The following is an 18985-nucleotide window of genomic DNA, read 5'->3' as shown; positions in this document are numbered from 1 at the left end:
CCAGGCTGGAGTGCAATGGCGCGATCTTCGCTCACCACAGCCTCTGCCTCCCGGGTTCAAGCGATTCTCCTGTCTCAGCCTCCAGAGTAGCTGGGATTACAGGCATGCGCCACTACACCCGGCTAATTTTGTATTTGTTTTTAGTAGAGACGGGGTTTCTCCATGTTGGTCGGGTTGGTCTCGAACTCCCGACATCAGGTGATCCGCTCCCCTCGGTCTCCCAAAGTGCTGGGATTACAGGCGTGAGCCACCGCGCCTGGGCCAGGAGGATTTTTCTTTCTAAGAATCTTTTACAATGATCTGTGGGGGTCCATCCTATTTTACAGGAGAAAATAGACGGTTATCGAGGCTTTGTGAGTGCCAAGCTCGCACGCGGCTTTCTGACTCCGTGGCTACATTGTCGGGCTGGGATTTCGCGATTTCGAGGGGGGATGCTCGGCCTCCTCCCTCTAGCGTGGTTGGGACCTAAGCCAGGGCCGAGTTCCGCCGGGGAGAGCCCCAGGGTTCTGCCACCGCACCGTTGACCACTACAATGCACGTGGGGGCAGCCAACGGTCCAGTCTCGGAATCCGCGGGAGCCTGAACCCGTCTGCTTGCTTGCTCTTCTTTCAACCCAAGTCCCACCGCCCACCAGGATCCTAACGACACCAGCCTCGGGAACTCCCACGCAACCGCGGTTCAAACGTCCCCGCCCAGCACGGCCCAATCACCGCGCACCTTGTTTGGACGTTCGAACGGAAGCGTCCTATCAGCGAGCGCGATCCTAGAGACCGGCCAGGATCCGCGTCGCCTGTTGGGGTGGGCAGTGCCAGTGCGCAGAAGGGCTAGCGGCAGGGGCAGCCTGTGCCTTATTTAGTAAGGTTAGCTTGAGTAAGAGAGCGAAGGGCGTTACACTGCTTTTGGAAACAAGTGGTGAGGCGGGCGTCGCCATGTTTCTAAGGGACTTTCTCAGGATCAGATCCAAAAATGAGTGGTCCTCTAGGGGCTTTTTTTTTTTTTTTTTTTAGATGGAGTCTTGCTCTATCACCCAGGCTGCAGTGCAGTGGCGCGATCTCGGCTCACTGCAACCTCCGCCTCCCGAGTTCAAGCAATTCTCCTGCCTCAGCTTCCAGAGTCCACCATGCCAGGCTAATTTTTGTATTTTTAACAGAGACGGGGTCTCACCATGTTGGCCAGGCTGATATTGAACCCTGACTTCAAGTGATCCGCCAGCCCCAGCCTCCCAAAGGGGCTTTTAAATGTAAGGGCCGCTCAGGGGCTCCGAGTGGGCATGAAAGGTTGAGAGAGGCCCTAACCATTGCCTTTCTTGTTATTGTTAAGGCTGACTCTTTTTTTTTTTTTTTGAGGCTGTCGCCCAGGCTCGAGTGCAGCGGCGTGATCTTGGCTCACTGCAGCCTCGACTTCCCTGGCTCAGGTGATCCTTCCACTTCAGCCTCCTGAGTTGCTGGGACCACAGGCGCCACCACCGCGCCCGCCTAATTTCTTCTTCTTTATATAATATGTATATATATATATATATATAATATATATTATCTATCTATCTATCTATCTATCTATCTATCTATCTATCTATCTATTTTTTTGTAGCGACAGGGTTTCGAACTCCGGGACTCAAGGGAGCCTCCCACCTCAGCCTCCGTGTGAGATTACAAGCGCGAACCATGACTTCCGGCCCAGAATAAAAAAAGCCAAAGACGCTGGCGCAGTAGCTCACGCCTGTAATCCCAGCGCTTTGGGAGGCCGAGGCAGGTGGATCACCTGAAGTCAGGAGTTCGAGACCAGCCTGGCCAACATGGCGAAATCCCGTCTCTACTAAAAATAACAAAAATTAGCTGGGCGTGGTGGCGGGCTCCTGTAATACCAGCGATTCAGGAGGCTGAGTCAGGAGAATTGCTTGAACCCAGGAGGCGGAGTTTGCAGGGAAGAGAGATAGCACCATTGCACTACAGCTGGAGCAACAAGGGTGAAACTCCATCTCAAAGAAAAAAAAAAAAAACATTGCCGGGCACAGTGGCTCATACCTGTAATCCCAGCATTTTGGAAGGCAAAGGCGGGTGGATCACTTGAGGTCAGAAGTTTGAAACCAGCCTGGCCAACATGGTGAAACCTTGTTTCTACTGAAAATACAAAAAATTAGCCCAGTGTGGCGACGGATGCCTGTAATCCCAGCTACTTTGGAGGCTGAGACAGGAGAATCTCTTGAACCCGGGAGGTGGAGGTTGCAGTGAGCTGAGATCGTGCCATTGCACTCCAGCCTGGGTGACAGAGCGAGACTCCGTCTCAAAAAAAAAAAAAAAAAAAAAGACCCAAACATTTAAAATAAATAACCAAACAAGGCCGGGCATGGTGGCTCACGCCTGTAATCCCAGGCCTTTGGGAGGCTCAGGCGGGCAGATCACTTGAGACCAGGAGTTGGAGACCAGCCTGGCCAACATGGTGAAACCCTGTTTCTACTAAAAATACAAAAATTAGCCAGGCATGATGGTGGGAGCCTGTAATCCCAGCTACTTGGAAGACTGAGGCAGAAGAATTGCTTGAACCTGGGAGGTGGAAGCTGCAGTAAACCGAGATCGCGCCACTGCACTCCAGCCTAGGCGACAGAGCGAGACTCCATCTCAAAACACAAAACAAAAATGAAAAAAAAAAAAAAAATTAGCTGGGCGTGGTGGTGCGCGCCTGTGGTCCTAGCTCCTCAGGAGGCTGAAGTGGGAGCATCTCTTGAGCCCAGGAGTTTGAGGCTGTAGTGAGCTGTGATTGCACCACTGCACCCCAGCCTAAGTGACACAATGAGACCCCATCTCCACACAAAACAAAAGCAAAAGAGGAATACAAAAATAGTTATATATCTTTAGTGTTTGCATTTAAGAAACTGATGCTTTTAACACAGTGATACAATATAATTATTCTACTCATAATATAAGAGAAAAATAACACATAAGGCAAGATAATGAGGCCTAGTTCCTAATGAAGGTTTTCTTTCAATTCAGTGTCTCTGGGTTCAGAATACTTGCTTGAGGCTAAAATAAAGGTTTAAATTTTAGAGTTTTGGCTGGGTGTGTTGGCTCAGGCCTGTAATCCTTGCACTTTGGGAAGCCAAGATAGGAGAATGGCAGGAGCCCAGGAATTTGAGGTTACAGAGAGCTATGATCATGCCATTGCACTTCAGCCTGGGCAACAGAGTGAAACCCAGGCTCTTAAGAAGGAAAAAAAAAAGTTCTGATAACACCTAGTTGAGGACCTGTCAGAGTTGTTCTCCTTCTCCATCGGGGACTTCCACTGGGTCTCCTACACCTGCTCTGCCTAATTTCTTCTCCCTCAGGATCTAAGAAGTCCAAACCACTTTTTAAATTAAACAAAAATTTTTTTTGAGACAGAGTCTTGCTCAGTCACCCAGGCTGGAGTGCAATGGGGCGATCTTGGCTCACTGCAACCTCTGCCTCCCAGGTTTAAGCGATTCTCCTGCCTCAGCCTTCTGAGTAGCTGAGACTACAGGCTCCCTCCACCACACCCAGCTAATTTTTGTATTTTTAGTAGAGACGGGGTTTCACCATATTGGCCAGGCTGGTCTCGAATTACTGACCTTGTGATCCGCCTGCCTCAGCTTCTCAAAGTGCTGGGATTACAGGTGTGAGCTACCACGCCTGGCCAACCACCTTGTCTCTTAGGTGGGACAAAAAAAGCTGAGATCTGTGGTATCCGAAGTTGGGGATCCCAAGGAGAAGGAAGGTTCCAAAAGATCCTGTTGAGACAAGAGAACCCTTGGTCAGACTTCTCAGGGCCCATCACTTGCAAAGATCTCCCACTAGAGAAACTGTCTGGGGCAATTTCAGTACCTTTGCTAGGCATTTCCTTTCTCTTAGATTCCAGGTGCACCAGGCTGCTTCCAGGCTTGAGGAATATAACAATGGGTTTCTATTTCCTTCTTCTTCTTTTTTTTTTTTTTTTTGTTTATTTATTTGTATATCAATGGGTTTCTAAAAGTAACACAACTGGCCAGGCACGGTGACTCATGCCTGTAATCTCAGCACTTTGGGAGGCTGAGATGGGCAGATCACCTGAGGTTAGGAGTTCGAGACCAGCCTGACCAACATGGTGAAACCTCATCTCTACTAAAAATACAAAAATTAGCTGGGCATGTTGGCATGCACCGGCAGTTCCAGCTACTCAGGAGGCTGACACAGGAGAATTGCTTGAACCTGGGAGGTGGAGGTTGCAGTGGGCCGGGATCCTGCCACTGCACTCCAGCCTGGGTGACAGAGTGAGATTCTATCTCTAAATAAATAAGTAAATAAATAAATGTAACACGACTAAATCTTTTCTCCACTCGCCCCTTTCCCTGTGAATGATACAGAGAGAGAGGGCTGCAATGTACGGGTAGGGAGGAAAACTACATTTATTTAATTTTTACTTTTTTCTACAGATGAGCACCACCACATCTGGCTAATTTTTGTATTTTCTCCTGCCTCAGCTTCCTGTGTAGCTGGGATTACAGGCGCGTGCTACCCTGCTTGACTAATTTTTGCTTTTTTTTTGTTGTTGTTGTTGTTGTTGTTTTTAGACGGAGTCTGGCTCTGTTGCCCAGGCTGGAATGCAGTGGCGGGATCTCAGCTCACTGCAAGCTCTGCCTCTCGGGTTTACGCCATCCTCCTGCCTCAGCCTCCTGAGTAGCTGGGACTACAGGTGCCCGCCACCTCGCCCGGCTAGTTTTTTTGTATTTTTTAGTAGAGACGGGGTTTCACCGGATTAGCCAGACGTCGTGATCCGCCTGTCTCGGCCTCCCAAAGTCCTGGATTACAGGTTTGAGCCACCGCGCCTGGCCAGCTACATTTTGTTTAGTATGTAACTGAACTCAGGTCTTGTACCACATTCTTTTTTTTCGAGACGGGGTCTTGCTCTGTCACCCAGGCTGGAGTGCAGTGGCGCCATCTCGGCTCACTGCAAGCTCCGCCTCCCGGGTTCATGCCATTCCCCTGCCTCAGCCTCCCAAGTAGCTGGGACTACAGGCGCCCGCCACCACGCCCGGCTAATTTTTTTGTATTTTTAGTAGAGACGGGGTTTCACTGTGTTAGCCAGGATGGTCTCGATCTCCTGACCTCGAGATCCGCCTGCCTCGGCCTCCCAAATTGCTGGGATTACAGGAGTGAGCCACCGCGCACGGCCATGTACCACATTCTTTTTAAAGAGGGTACCTTTAATTATCACACTTAATCTTCGTGACAGCTCTTAGAGAGAGAAATTATTATCCTTGGAACTTAAAGCAGAAAAGCTAAGTCTCTTGCCAGTGAGGAGCAGAGGTTAAGTTTGCTTTGTAAATGGGAATTCTCAAGGAAACATAAGCTCTTCGGAAAGGGGCCCAAAGATGACTTAAGTGTTTGAAGCTTTAGGTACATTGCTTTTAGTTGGAGTGGGAGAGTTGTGAAGGTCAGTCCACGCCTGGAATCCCTCCAAGGTGAAGATCAGTGTTTCCTGGGCCAGTCATTAAAAAAGATTAGAATGGGCCGGGCACGGTGGCTCATGCCTGTAATCCCAGGGATTGGGAGGCCTAGGCAGGAGGATCACTTGAGCTCCGAAGTTCAAGACCAGCCTGGGCAATATGATGAAACCAGGTCCCTACAAAAAATGCAAAAATTAGCTGGGTGTGGTGGTGCATGCCTGTAGTCCCAGCTTCTTGGTAGGCTGAGGTGGGAGGATCACTTGAGCCTAAGAAGTCAAGGCTGCAGTCAACTGTGATTGCACCACTACACTGCAGCCTGGGCAATGGAGTGAGACCCTGTGTCTGTCTCTCCTCTCTCTCTCTCACACACACACATGCACACACAGTACCACAAGAGTTGGGATCTCAGTTCTTTTATCCAGATTGAGGGTGATATCTTCCAGAAGTCTAAATGAATCAGCCTGAGAGAGTGATGGAAACGGGAGATACCCTAGTAGCCAAAGGATGGAACACTAAAGCCGACTGTACTTCTGTTGACGGCTGTTGTGATATCTCGGTTCTTCTTGGTTTAAAAGAATTTAAACAAGAGACACAACAAAAAAAGTGTAGCATAGAGTAATTTATTGCAAAAGAAAAAATATTTCGTAAGTTAGATGCCACAGCCTGGGCAACCCGTTTCTACTAAGAATAGAAAAATTAGCTGTGTGTGGTGGCGCACACCTGTAGTCCCAGCTATTCAGGAGGCTGAGGTGGGAGGATTGCTTGAGTCCGGAATGCAGAGGTTGTAGTGAGGCGAAATCACATCTCTGCACTCCAGCCTGGGTGACACAGTGAGACTCTGTCTTAAAGAAAAAAAAAGTTAGGTGTAGAATAGACAGGACACCCTAAGAGTGTGAGGATTCAGCTCGGGTTGCTGGTAAGGATTAGACAGCAAAGACTGACACTAGGGAGAGTCCCTTCATGGGAGTCTCACACGATTATTCATAAGGGGATGGGAAAAAGTGTCACTAGTAAGCTTGTTCTGGGTGGTCCTGTGGGTGCACATGCGCAGTAGCTGTATATGCTTGTTCATACCTCCTCATTCAGCATCTTACATCTTCACCCAGGAGTGTGTTTTTACTACTATAATATGAGGAAAGGATCAGTTTGAGGACTGGTAAAATGAAAATGTGCATGCTCTCTAGAAGGGACAGTCCCTACTGAAAATAGCTTTGCTTGAATGAGCTCAATTACAATGTGAATGCTGAGGCTTATTGTGCTGGTCATCACAGTCACTGCATCCCGAAAACATGATCATCAACCTTCAAGGCTTCTCCAAGAATATATACTGTGGTGTGTCTCATTGCTTAGAGATAGCAGAACATATTAGGAAGCATTCTTCTTGTTGGCCAAGCTCTGTCTCCCTCAGATAACCCTTTGGAAATAACTGCCTACCATAGACCCTATACTTTACACAGGTAATGCATTTAAATCTCATATGACATTTCTGTGAAGTAGGTAGCAAGAGCCCAGCTTCACAGATGAAGAACCCCCCAACTTGCTTACTTCCAACAGCTGCCGCCAGGTGGAGCCAGAGTTCAAAGGAGGTTCCCCTGATTACAAGGCCTGATGTCCTCCCTCTGAACTGTGAATGAACCTATTGCATTTCCTGTGACTCATAGCCTGTAAAGGGGGTGAATTATGGAATGAGGGTCCGCTGTACGCCTTTAGGAGTAAAGAGACAATCTGTTCCTTTGGGTGGAGGAGAAGCACAGGGGAAAGAGGAAAGCAAAGACAATTGTTTTCTTTTTTCTTTCTTTTTATTGAGACAGAGTTTCCCTCTGTCGTCCAGGCTGGAGTGCAGTGGCCCGATTTCGGCTCCCTGCAACCTCTACCTCCCAGGTTCAAGCGATTCTCCTGCCTCAGTCTCCCGAGTAGCTGGGACTACAGGTACGTACCACCATGCCCAGCTAATTTTTTTTTTTTTTTTTTTTTTTTGAGACGGAGTCTCGCTCTGTCTCCCAGGCTGGAGTGCAGCGGCGGGATCTTGGTTCACTGCAAGCTCTGCCTCCCGGATTAACACCATTCTCCTGCCTCAGCCTCCCGAGTAGCTGGGACTACAGGCGCCCGCCACCACGCCCGGCTAATTTTTTTGTATTTTTAGTAGAGACGGGGTTTCACCGTGTTAGCCAGGATGGTCTCGATCTCCTGACCTTGTGATCCACTAGCCTCGGCCTCCCAAAGTGCTGGGATTACAGGTGCCCGCCACCACGCCCGGCTAATTTTTTTTGTATTTTTAATAGAGACGGGGTTTCACCATGAGACCGGCCAGGCTGGTCTCAAACTGCTGACCTCAAGTGGTCCACCCGCCTCGGCCTCCCAAAGTGCTCAGATTACAGGCGTGAGCCACCACACCTGGTGATGCACCCTTGGGTTGCTTCCATCTTTTAGCTCTTTTAAACAATGCTATGAACATGGGTGTACAAATCTCTTTGAGACTCTACTTTCTTTTTTGTTGTTGTTGTTGTTTTGAGACAGAGTCTCACTCTGTGGCCCAGGCTGGAGTGCAGTGGGGTGATCTCGGCTCACTGCAACCTCTGCCTCCCGGGCTCAAGCGATTCTCCGGCCTCAGCCTCCTGAGTAGCTGGGATTACAGGCACACACCACCATGCCAGGCTAATTTTTGTATTTTTAGTAGAGACGGGGTTTCACCATGTTGGCCAGGCCAGTCTCGAACTCCTGACCTCGTGATCCACCTGCCTCGGCTTCCCAAAGTGTTGCGATTACAGGCATGAGCCATGGCACCTGGCCTGATGTTTCTAATAGTTGCCATTATAATGAGGATGAGGAAAGTATATATTTTTGAATATTGATGACAGCTTCACCTTAATCATCCCTGCGGAAAACAATCACTTTATTTGTTTGTTTGTTTTATTTGAGAGACAGGGTCTCCCTTAGTTGCCCAGGCTGGAGTGCAGTGGCACAATCATAGCCCATTGTATCCTTGAACCTCTGGGCTCAAGTGATCCCTCTCAGCCTCCTGAGTAACTGGGAATACAGGTGCACGCCACCGTGCCCTATTGCTTTATTTTTTATTTTATTTTATTTTTTTGAGATGGAGTTTTGCTCTGTCGCCCAGGCTGGAGTGCAGTGCAGCAATCTCGGCTCACTGCAACCTCTGCCTCCCGGGTTCAAGTGATTCTTTCCTGCCTCAGCCTCCTGAGTAACTGGGATTACAGACACACGCCACCATGCCTGGCTAATTTTTTTTTTTTTTTTTTTTTTGAGACGGAGTCTCGCTCTGTCGCCCAGGCTAGAGTGCAGTGGCACAATCTCGGCTCACTGCAAGCTCCGACTCCCGGGTTCACACCATTCTCCGGCCTCAGCCTCCCGATTGGCTGGGACTACAGGCGCCCGCCACTGTGCCCGGCTAATTTTTTCTATTTTTAGTAGAGACGGGGTTTCACCATGGTCTCGATCTCCTGACCTTGTGATCCGCCCGCCTCGGCCTCCCAAAGTGCTGGGATTACAGGCGTGAGCCACCGCGCCCGGCCAATTTTTATATTTTTAGCAGAAACGGGGGTTTCACCATGTTGGTCAGGCTGGTCGCAAACTCCTGACCTCGTGATCGCCCACCTTGGCCTCCCAAAGTGTTGGGATTACAGGCATGAGCCACCACCGTATAGAAGGGCATAAGCAATCTGACAAATGATAGCTCTGTTTGTTGCACACACTATCATCCTGTATTTGCATGTGTTGTATTTATTTTTATCCTTTATCACCAAGCATCTCTGAGCATAGTAATGCGGTTTTACCCACTTGATGTCTTCTAAATTTCACTTGGCATCTTTCAAAGTAGGCCTTATTCTTTTCTTTCTTTTTTTTTTTTTTTTTTTTGAGACGGAGTCTCGCTCTGTCGCCCAGCCCAGGCTGGAGTGCAGTGGCGCGATCTCGGCTCACTGCAAGCTCCGCCTCCCGGGTTCACGCCATTCTCCTGCCTCAGCCTCCCGAGTAGCTGGGACTACAGGCGCCCACAACCGCGCCCGGCTAATTTTTTGTATTTTTAGTAGAGACGGGGTTTCACCGTGGTCTCGATCTCCTGACCTTGTGATCCGCCCGCCTCGGCCTCCCAAAGTGCTGGGATTACAGGCGTGAGCCACCGCGCCCGGCCTATTCTTTTCTTTCTTTCTTTCTTTTCTTTCTTTTTTTTTTTTTTTTTTTTTACGAGATACCCAAGCTGGAGTGGGCATGGAAGTGCAGTGGCACCATCTCGGCTCACTGCAACCTTTGTGTCCCAGGCTCATGCAATTCTCCTGCCTCAGCCTCCTGAGTAGCTGGAATTACAGACCTGTGCCACCACACCTGGCTAATTTTTATATTTTTAGTAGACATGGGATTTCACCATGTTGGCCAGGCTGGTCTTGAACCCCTGGACTCAAGCAATCCACTGCCTCAGCCTCCCAAAGTGCTGGGATTAAGGTGTGAGCCACTGCACCCAACCTGAATTTTGGCTTTGAATACCCTAAGCTTAGAAGATCTGCGTGCTCCTCCTGGCTGGCCTCAGAGGGGCCAGAGTTCACCGAGCCAGGTTTGTGGGCCTGCCCTTGTTTCTCGTGGCGTAACTTGACATTAGAAGCTTTCCAGAACTTTCTGTATGTAAATAATTTGGTGACTTGGCACTTAGGGTGGAAACAGGTGCTTCTGGTGTTCTGTTGAGATGTCAGTTTTCTGAGAAATCTGTTTCCATGAAAATGCCCACATTTAAGTTTTCGTTTGTTTGTTTTTTGAGACTGGAGTTTCACTCTGTCGCCTTGACTGGAGTGCAGTGGTGCAATCTCGGCTCACTGCAACCTCTGCCTCCTGGGTTCAAGAGATTCTTCTGCCTCAGCCTCCTGAGTAGCTGGGATTACAGGTGCACACCACCACGCCCGGCTAATTTTTTTTGTAGTTTTAGTAGAGGCAGGGTTTCACCATGTTGGTCAGGCTGGTCTTAACTCGACCTTGTGATCCGCCCGCCTCGGCCTCCCAAAGTGCTGGGATTACAGGCATAAGCCACTGCGTCCGGCCTTTTTTTTGCGGGGGGGGGGGGGGGATGGAGACTCAATCCTGTTGCACAGGCTGGAGTACAGTGGTGCCATCTCAGCTCACTGCAACCTCCACCTCCTGGGTTCAAGCAACTCTCCTTCCTCAGCCTCCTGAGTAGTTGGGATTACAGGCGTGAGCCACCAAGCCCTGCTATTTTTTTTGTATTTTTAGTAGAGATGGGGTTTCACCATGTTGGCCAAGCTGGTCTTGAACTCCTGACTTCAGGTGATTCACCCGCCTCAGCCTCGCAAAGTGCTAGGAATACAGGCGTGAGCCACCACACCTGGTCCTTTTTTTTTTTTTGAGACAGAGTCTTGCTGTCACCCAGGCTGAAGTGCAGTGGCTCGAGCTTGGCTCACTGCAACTTCCATCTCCTGCGTTCAAGGGATTCTCCTGCCTCAGCCTCCCAAGTAACTGGGATTACAGGTGCCTGCCACCATGCTGGGCTGATTTTCATATTTTTAGTAGAGATGGGGTTTCACCATGTTGGCCAGGATGGTCTCCAATTCCAGGGCTCCAGTAAGTTGAACTGCCATGTCCAGACCACCTTATAATTCTTAGTTCCAATTCTCTTGTCTCTGCAAAACAAGAATAAGAAAGAATAGAAGGAAGAAATGATGGTCAAAAGCAAAACAAGAAAAAAGGAGAGAATTAAAAAATAAAAAAATGCAAAGGAAAAAATAGAAATAGCAACCAAACAAACAAATAATAAAGAAATGGGGGTCAAGAAACTGAATCTAGCCTGTGCGAGGAAGTGGCCAGCATGTCACGGGTGGCAGGACCCCTGGAGAAGCCAAGGGCCCTCTCTGCAGGGCCTGTGGCCAGACATGGCCTGGGGGCTCCTCAGCCATGGGGTGACAGTGCATTCAGGCTCCAGCAGCTTCGGCTCCCTCCTCTTCCTGGGCAGCCCCTCCAAATCTACTTACTGGAGCAGCTCTTCCCTGTAACTGCCCACCCCCTCAGGGTAAGGGTCTGCTGTAGCATCCGCTCGTTCGTCCACACAGGTGAGACACCCCGCTGCTGCCCGCAGAGTGGCCACTGCGTTCGAACAAGTGGGGCTCTGGCCACCCACAAGCAAACACATAAGGGAGAAGCCCTAGGCATGTCTTGATCATGGGCAGCTCTTTGCCTCCACCTCACTGTTGGTCTGATACCAGGAAATCCACTCTGGTGACCGTCCCCTTGTTTGTGTGTTGGAGGCCAAAAGAATGAGGTTCATGACCAACTCAGTATACCACTGGAGGCTATATGAGCAAACAGCAAACTGTTCTCATGAATGCAGGATGTTGGCAAGCTGACAACTGCATCTGCCGCCAGAAGGAACGCTGAGGACGGTCACGCCGCAGGTGCAGTGTTCCTTGCGGTTATCTATAGGAACATCTGGAGTCTGTTGTATAAAGAAAGCAATTATGTGAGCCTGTGATAAATCAAGCAGCTGACCAACCATTACCTCTTCCTCTCTGTTGATTCTACCTAATAAATACGAAGGGCTGTAGAAGTTCAGGGCCCTTATTCCCTAGAAGCAAGGAGCCCCCGGACCCCTTCCTTAAAACAGATCCTTTTGTCTTTGTCTTCATTTCTGCGTTTGTGCGCTTTCGTTCAGTCCCGAACCAACAGCCACAAGTGGCTCCGGATCAGGGACATGAAGGAAGAAGGCCTGCTGGAGCAGAGAAAGTGAAACTGACCGGACGAACGAGAAACCCCTGGACAAATCTGCCTGCAGAGGATATAAGGTCAGTGAGCTAAAGAGATACTGGGAGTGGGACGTTTCTGAATCAGGGTAATGTGGGGCAGAATTTGTCTTTTGAGAAGCAACATTATGTGCAGTTGCTTAAAGTTTTACTTAAACAATCTGGTGCTCAGGTTAGTTCTTTTTTTTTTTTCTTTTTTTTTTTCTTGAGACGGAGTCTCGCTCTGCCGCCCAGGCTGGAGTGCAGTGGCCGGATCTCAGCTCACTGCAAGCTCTGCCTCCCGGGTCCACGCCATTCTCCTGCCTCAGCCTCCCGAGTAGCTGGGACTACAGGCGCCCGCCACCTCGCCCGGCTAGTTTTTTTGTATTTTTTAGTAGAGATGGGGTTTCACCGTGTTAGCCGGGATGGTCTCTCGATCTCCTGACCTCGTGATCTGCCCGTCTCGGCCTCCCAAAGTGCTGGGATTACAGGCTTGAGCCACCACGCCCGGCCCGCTTTATATTTTGTAAAACTCCTTCTTACTCAGCTTACTCATCATGCTCGGAGAGCCTTAGGCATGATAATTTTTGCTATAGTCTCCTTAGTTACATTAATAACCTCTGTTGTGGTGTCCTCAGTAGTGCTGCACAGCTCCATTTAAACAGCTCAATATGTAGAAAATTGGACGCATATAGCCGACCAGGCATGGATGCTTCAAAATAAAATTAACACTGAGATACAGACAGAAGTGGCAATGTTAAAGACTCTGTTCTGTGGCTAGGAGAACAAGTACAAAGTTTGCAGTGGCAGCAGCAATTGCGTTGTCATTTTAACCATACTCATATTTGCGTAACCAATTTGGAATACAATCAAAGTAAATATCCGTGGAACCTTGTAAAGGCCCATTTACAGGGAGCTTTTACATCCAATGTTACTTCTGATATAAATGATTTACAAAGTAGAATCCTTAACTTGAATAAGCAAACTCAAGAATTTCAGCCCTCTTTAAAATCTTGGGCAGAATTCCAGCAAGGTTTAGAGAGCCTTAATCCTTGGACCTACTTCAAACAGCACCTCAATGTCTTTTTTGTAATTATCAGAAAAATGTTATGTTTCTGTTTTTTGTTCATAGTCTGTAAAATCAGCTGGACCACCAGCTGGCAATTGAGAGCTGCACAGCCTGCAATTACCTTTATTCAATTAATGCAAAAACAGAAAGGGGGAGATGTTGGAGGCTGAAAGAATGAGGGTTGTGACCAACTCAGTATACCACTGGAGTCTATATGAGCAAACAGCAAACTGTTCTCATATATGTAGGATGTTGGCAAGCTGACAGCTATGTCTGCCACCAGAAGAAATGCTGAGGACAGTCACGCACCAGGTGAAGTGTTCCTTGTAGTTATCTATAGGAACATCTGGAGCCTGTTGTATAAAGAAAGCAATTATGTGAGCCTGTGATAAATCAAGCAGCTGACCAACCATTACCTCTTCCTCCCTGTTGATTCTACCTAATAAATATGAAGGGCTGTAGAAGCTCAGGGCCCTTATTCCCTAGAAGGAGGGAGCCCCCGACTCCTTCTTTAAAACAGATCCTTTTCTTTGTCTTCATTTCTGCGTTCATCCTCCTTCATTCAGTCCCGAACCGACAGCCACATCTGTGGGTCATGCAGTGTCTAATTCTCCCAGAGAGTTCACCTGGTCCAGCACCAGCTGTCCCCACACAGGGGACGAGCTCTGCAGTCTCTGACTGCAACCACCTCTTCCACCTGAGGAGGGCGCTGTCCATGCGCATATGCGGATGTGTGCACAGATGTGGGTGCCAGTTTGCATTCCCCTTCCTTGTGGCGACCACCAGGCACATGCACTTGGGTGAACACTGCCACCACTGCCTACAGTGTGGCACTCCCCTTGCTGACTGGGAAACTTGCTCCAGCACCAGCTTATCCACACAGGAGAGAAGCCCTACTGGTGCTTTGACTGCGTGTGGCGCATGCACCAAAGAGGCTCCCTTGGCCATTCATAGGCACACACATACAGGTGAGAAGCCTCAGTCCTGCTCAGAGTGTGGCATCTGCTTCTCCTGCTTAAAAAAAGAAGAAAAAGGCCGGGCGCGGTGGCTCAAGCCTGTAATCCCAGCACTTTGGGAGGCCGAGACAGGCGGATCACGAGGTCAGGAGATCGAGACCATCCTGGCTAACACCGTGAAACCCCGTCTCTACTAAAAAATACAAAAAACTAGCCGGGCGAGGTGGCGGGCGCCTGTAGTCCCAGCTACTCCGGAGGCTGAGGCAGGAGAATGGCGTAAACCCGGGAGGCGGAGCTTGCAGTGAGCTGAGATCCGGCCACTGCACTCCAGCCTGGGCTACAGAGCAAGACTCCGTCTCAAAAAAAAAAAAAAAAAAAAAAAAAAAAGAAAAAAATAAATAAAAGCTTGGCTTTTCCTTTTTTAGACGGAGTCTCGCTTTATCCCCTAGGCTGGTTTGCAATGGTGTGATCTCAGCTCACTGCAACCTCTGCCTCCCGGGTTCAAACAATTCTCCTGCCTCAGCCTCCCAAGTAGCTGGGATTACAGGCACGTGCCATCATGCCCGCCTAATTTTTTGTATTTAGTAGAGACAGGGTTTCACCATGTTAGTCAGACTGGTCTTGAATTCCTGACCTCAGATGATTCGCCCTCCTTGGCCTCCCAAAGTGCTGGGATTATAGGCACGAACCACCGTGTCTGGCCTGACTTTTCTTTTCTTTTTTGAGACGGAGTTTCACTCTTGTTGCCCAGGCTGGAGTGCAATGGTGCAATCTCGGCTCACTGCAACCTCAGCCTCCCCGGTTCAAGCGATTCTCCTGCCTCAGTCTTCCAAGTAGCTGGGATTACAGGCATGCACCACCACTCCCAGCTAATTTTTTGTATTTAGTAGAGACGGGGTTTCACCATGTGGGTCAAGCTGGTCTTGAACTCCTGACCTCAGGTGATCCACCCGCCTTGGCCTCCTAAAGTGCTGGGATGGATTACCGGTGTGAGCCACCATGCCTGACCGGCCTGACTTTTCTTAACAGATTCATGTGGCCCAGTTTTGTTTGTTTGTTTGTTTTTGTTTTTGTTTATTTAAGCACAGAGGCTCACTCTCTTGACCACGCTGGAGCACAGTGGTGTAATAATCATAGTTCACTGCAGCCTTGAACTCCTGGAATCAAGCCATCCTCTCGCCTTAGCCTCCCAAAGGGCTGGGGCTACAGGCATGGGCCACCATGCCCACACACCTAGCCACAATTAGGAGGCTAAAGCCCCTGCCTTTTTTTTTTTTCTGAGACAGAGTCTCATTCTTTCGCCCAGGCTGGAGTGCAGTGGTGCAATCTTGGCTTACTGTAGCCTTGACCTCCCAGGTCTCAAGCGATCCTCCCACCTCAGCTTCCCAAGTAGCTGGGACTATAGGTGTCCAATACCATGCCTAGCTAGTTTTTGTATTTTTTTGTAGAGACAGGGTTTCGCCATGTTGCCCACAGTCGTCTTGAACTCCTGGGCTCAAGCAATCCCCCCACCTCGGCCTCCCAAAGTGCTGGGATTATAGTCGTTAGCCACCACACCTAGCCTGTAACTGTAGTTTTTTTCCACCACCTCTGTTCAAACATCTCCTTCCTCTGAATATCTCACTGCTGCCTCCTCCTCCTCCTTCTTCTTCTTTCTTCTCCTTCCTTTTCTTTTCTTTTTTCTTTTTTGAGACTTAGTCTTACTCTGTCACCCAGACTGGAGTGCAGTAACACCATCTTGGATCACTGCAATCTCAGCCTTCCAGGTTCAAACAGTTCTCTTCGGCTGGGCTTGGTGGCTCATGCCTGTAATCCCAGCACTTTGGGAGGTCGAGGCAGGCAGATCACCCGAGGCCGGGAGTTTGAGACCAGCCTGACCAACATGGAGAAATCCCATCTCTACTAAAAATACAAAATTAGCCGGTGTGGTGGCACATGCCTGTAATCCCAGCTATTTGGGAGGCTGAGGCAGGAGAATCGTTTGAACCCGGGAGGCAGAGGTTTCGGTGAACCAAGATCACGCCATTGCACTCCAGCCTGGGGGACAAGAGCAAACCTCCACCTCAAAACAAAACAAAAAACAATTCTCATGCCTCAACATCCCAAGTAGCCGGGACTATAGGCATGTGCTACCATGCCCGGCTAATTTTTGTATTTTTAGTAGAGACAGGGTTTTGCCATGTTGGCCAGGCTGGTCTTGAACTCCTGGCCTCACGTGTGATCTACCTGCCTTGGCTCCCCAAACAACTGGGATTACAGGTGTGAGCCACTGCTCCTGGCCTCACTGTTTTCTAATTTTGTGACTTTTCCTGCCATATTGTCTTTATTCCTTGAAAGCTTTGAGGTTAGTGTTTTGCCCATAGTATGTGCTTTACAATATTGATTAAAGGGTTAAAGAGATAGATGTGCATGTCGCTAGCTAAGAGATGTGGCAAATGGTATATTCTCCTGCCCACAGGACCCTTGGGGGTGGCATTGAGCTGGTGAAACTCTGCAGTATGACACATACACAGAAGTGGGGGCTAGGCCCGGCGTGGTGGCTCATGCCTGTAATCCAACACTTTAGGAGGCAGAGGCAGGTGGATCATGAGGTCAGGAGTTCGAGACCAGCCTGGCCAAGATGGTGAAACCCCATCTCTACTAAAAATACAAAAATTAGCCAGGCACGGTGGCGGGTGCCTGTAATCTCAGCTACTTGGGAGGCTGAGGCAGGAGAATCGCTTGAACCTGGGAGGCAGAGGTTGCAGTGAGCTGAGTTCACACCACTGCACTCTAGTCTGGCTGACAGAGCAAGACTCCGTCTCAAAAAAAAAAAAAAAAAACAAGAAGTGGGGGCTAATGAGGTGGGTGCTGGCTTGTTCCATCAGCAATTTTCAGTTTAGTGCCTTTCACATACATGCTTGTATCATTCAGTTATGATTCATTGTGAATTTATATGCCTTACTAGACTGTAAGCTCCATTCAAAGCATGGCCTATGACTTATTTCTGTAGGCTCTCCCAGTTGCCTAGCACTATGCTTTGGAACCGAACAAATGTCAGGTGAAAATAATATAGGGAGATTATGCAGAATATTGAACTTGAGAAGAAGAGCTCAGGTGGATTCCTGGTTTAGCAAGCAAATTAGGATACTGTGAAGGAAGGGTGCCTATCAGTGGTATGAATAAAGGCTCTGTCTGCCCCAGGATTAAATCTTTGTTCCTCCTTCTTACTAGCAGTATGGCCCTGGAAACTCATGGAATCCCTCTGAGATCATTTCTTCATTAGTAGAACCAGGATGATAACCATTGGTGCACAAAATGCTAGTAAAGAATTAATAATGGGCTGGGTGTGGTGGCTCACACCTGTAATTCCAGCACTTAGGGAGACGGAGGTGGGCGGATTGCTTGAGCTCAGGAGTTGGAGACCAGCCTGGGAAACATGGTGAAATCCCGTCTCTACCAAAAATACAAAAAGTTAGCAGAGCACTGTGCTGTGTGCCTTCACTCCAGCCTGGGCAGTGGAATGAGGTCCAGTCTCAAAAAAAAAAAAAAAAAAAAAAAAAAATTTGGGTTGGGTGCGGTGGCTCATGCCTGTAATCCCAGCACTTTAGGAGACGGAGGTGGGCAGATCACGAGGTCAGGAGATCGAGACCATCCTGGCTAACACGGTGAAACCCTGTCTCTACTAAAAAATACAAAAAATTAGCCGGGCATGGTGTTGGGCGCCTGTAGTCCCAGCTACTCAGGAGGCTGAGGCAGGAGAATGGCCTAAACCCGGGAGACAGAGCTTTCAGTGAGCTGAGATTGCACCACTGCACCCCAGCCTGGGAGACAGAGCGAGACTTTGGGAAAAAGAAAAAAAAAAAAAAAGGAGTAACTAATGGCCCCGGTGCTGTGGCTCATACCTGTAATCCCAGCACTTTGGGAGGACCAGGCAGGAGGATCACTTAGCCAAGGGGTTCGAGACCAGCCTGGGCAACGCAGGGAAACCCTGACTCAACAAATAATATAAAAAATTAGCCAGACGTGGTACTGCACAGCAGTAGTCCCAGTTACTCTGAAGGCCGAGGCGGGACGATTGTAGAGCCCAGGAGTCAGAGGCTGCAGTGAGCTGAGATTGCACTACTGCATTCCCTCCAGCCTGGGTGACAGAGTGAGACCTTATCTCAAAAAAAATAAAAATAAGGCTAGGCACAGTGGCTCACGCCTGTAATCCTAGCACTTCGTGGGGCCGAGGTGGGTGGATCACTTGAGGTCAGAAGTTCGAGACCAGCCTGGCTAACATGGTGAAACCCCATCTCTACTAAAAAATACGAATATTAGTCGGGCGTGGTGGAACGCACCTGTAATCTCAGTTACTCGGGAGGCTGAGGTAGAAGAATCGCTTGAACGTGGGAGGCGGAAGTTGCAGTGAGCCGAGATTTTGCCGCTGCATTCCAGCCTGGGCGACAGAGCACGACTCTGTCTCAAAAATAAATAAATAAATAAAAATAAAAAAGAATAAAGATGAAATATGTAATATGCTGGGCATGGCGCCTGCCCCCAGGAAATGATAACAATAATTCCCTGCCCTAAAGGGCAAACAAAGAAGATATCCGTTCTCCAAAGTCAACGATGCTCTGAGAACGCCACTAAAAGGAACTCAGGATAATCTCAACTCTAGCTTGGCCAGAGTGGTTCCAACGCTCAAATCGTTCCCTCCTTCAGTGATTGCCTGAGCCTGCCAGAGTCGAACAGCGGAAAGCAGCCCTGGGGCCTCTTGCTGCCCCTAGGTCGGTGCAAGTGGCTTCACAGCTCCTTGTAGTCGCCTGAC

At 49.0% G+C, this 18985-nt stretch overlaps 1 long non-coding RNA gene across 1 annotated transcript; it reads left to right on the top strand.

Annotated features, from left to right (window-relative positions):
• The first annotated feature begins 453 nt into the window (after positions 1-453).
• On the top strand, positions 454-13838 carry LOC139359862 (uncharacterized). The gene is made up of 3 exons (XR_011616374.1): positions 454-860; positions 12102-12231; positions 13486-13838. It is a non-coding gene; the product is annotated as an uncharacterized lncRNA (long non-coding RNA).
• The last annotated feature ends 5147 nt before the right edge of the window (positions 13839-18985 follow it).

The sequence above is a fragment of the Macaca nemestrina genome, chromosome 18, assembly GCF_043159975.1.
Source record: "Macaca nemestrina isolate mMacNem1 chromosome 18, mMacNem.hap1, whole genome shotgun sequence".
Lineage (NCBI taxonomy): Eukaryota > Metazoa > Chordata > Mammalia > Primates > Cercopithecidae > Macaca > Macaca nemestrina.
Note: the sequence above shows the minus strand (reverse complement) of the source record. Positions and strands in the feature narration are given on the sequence as shown.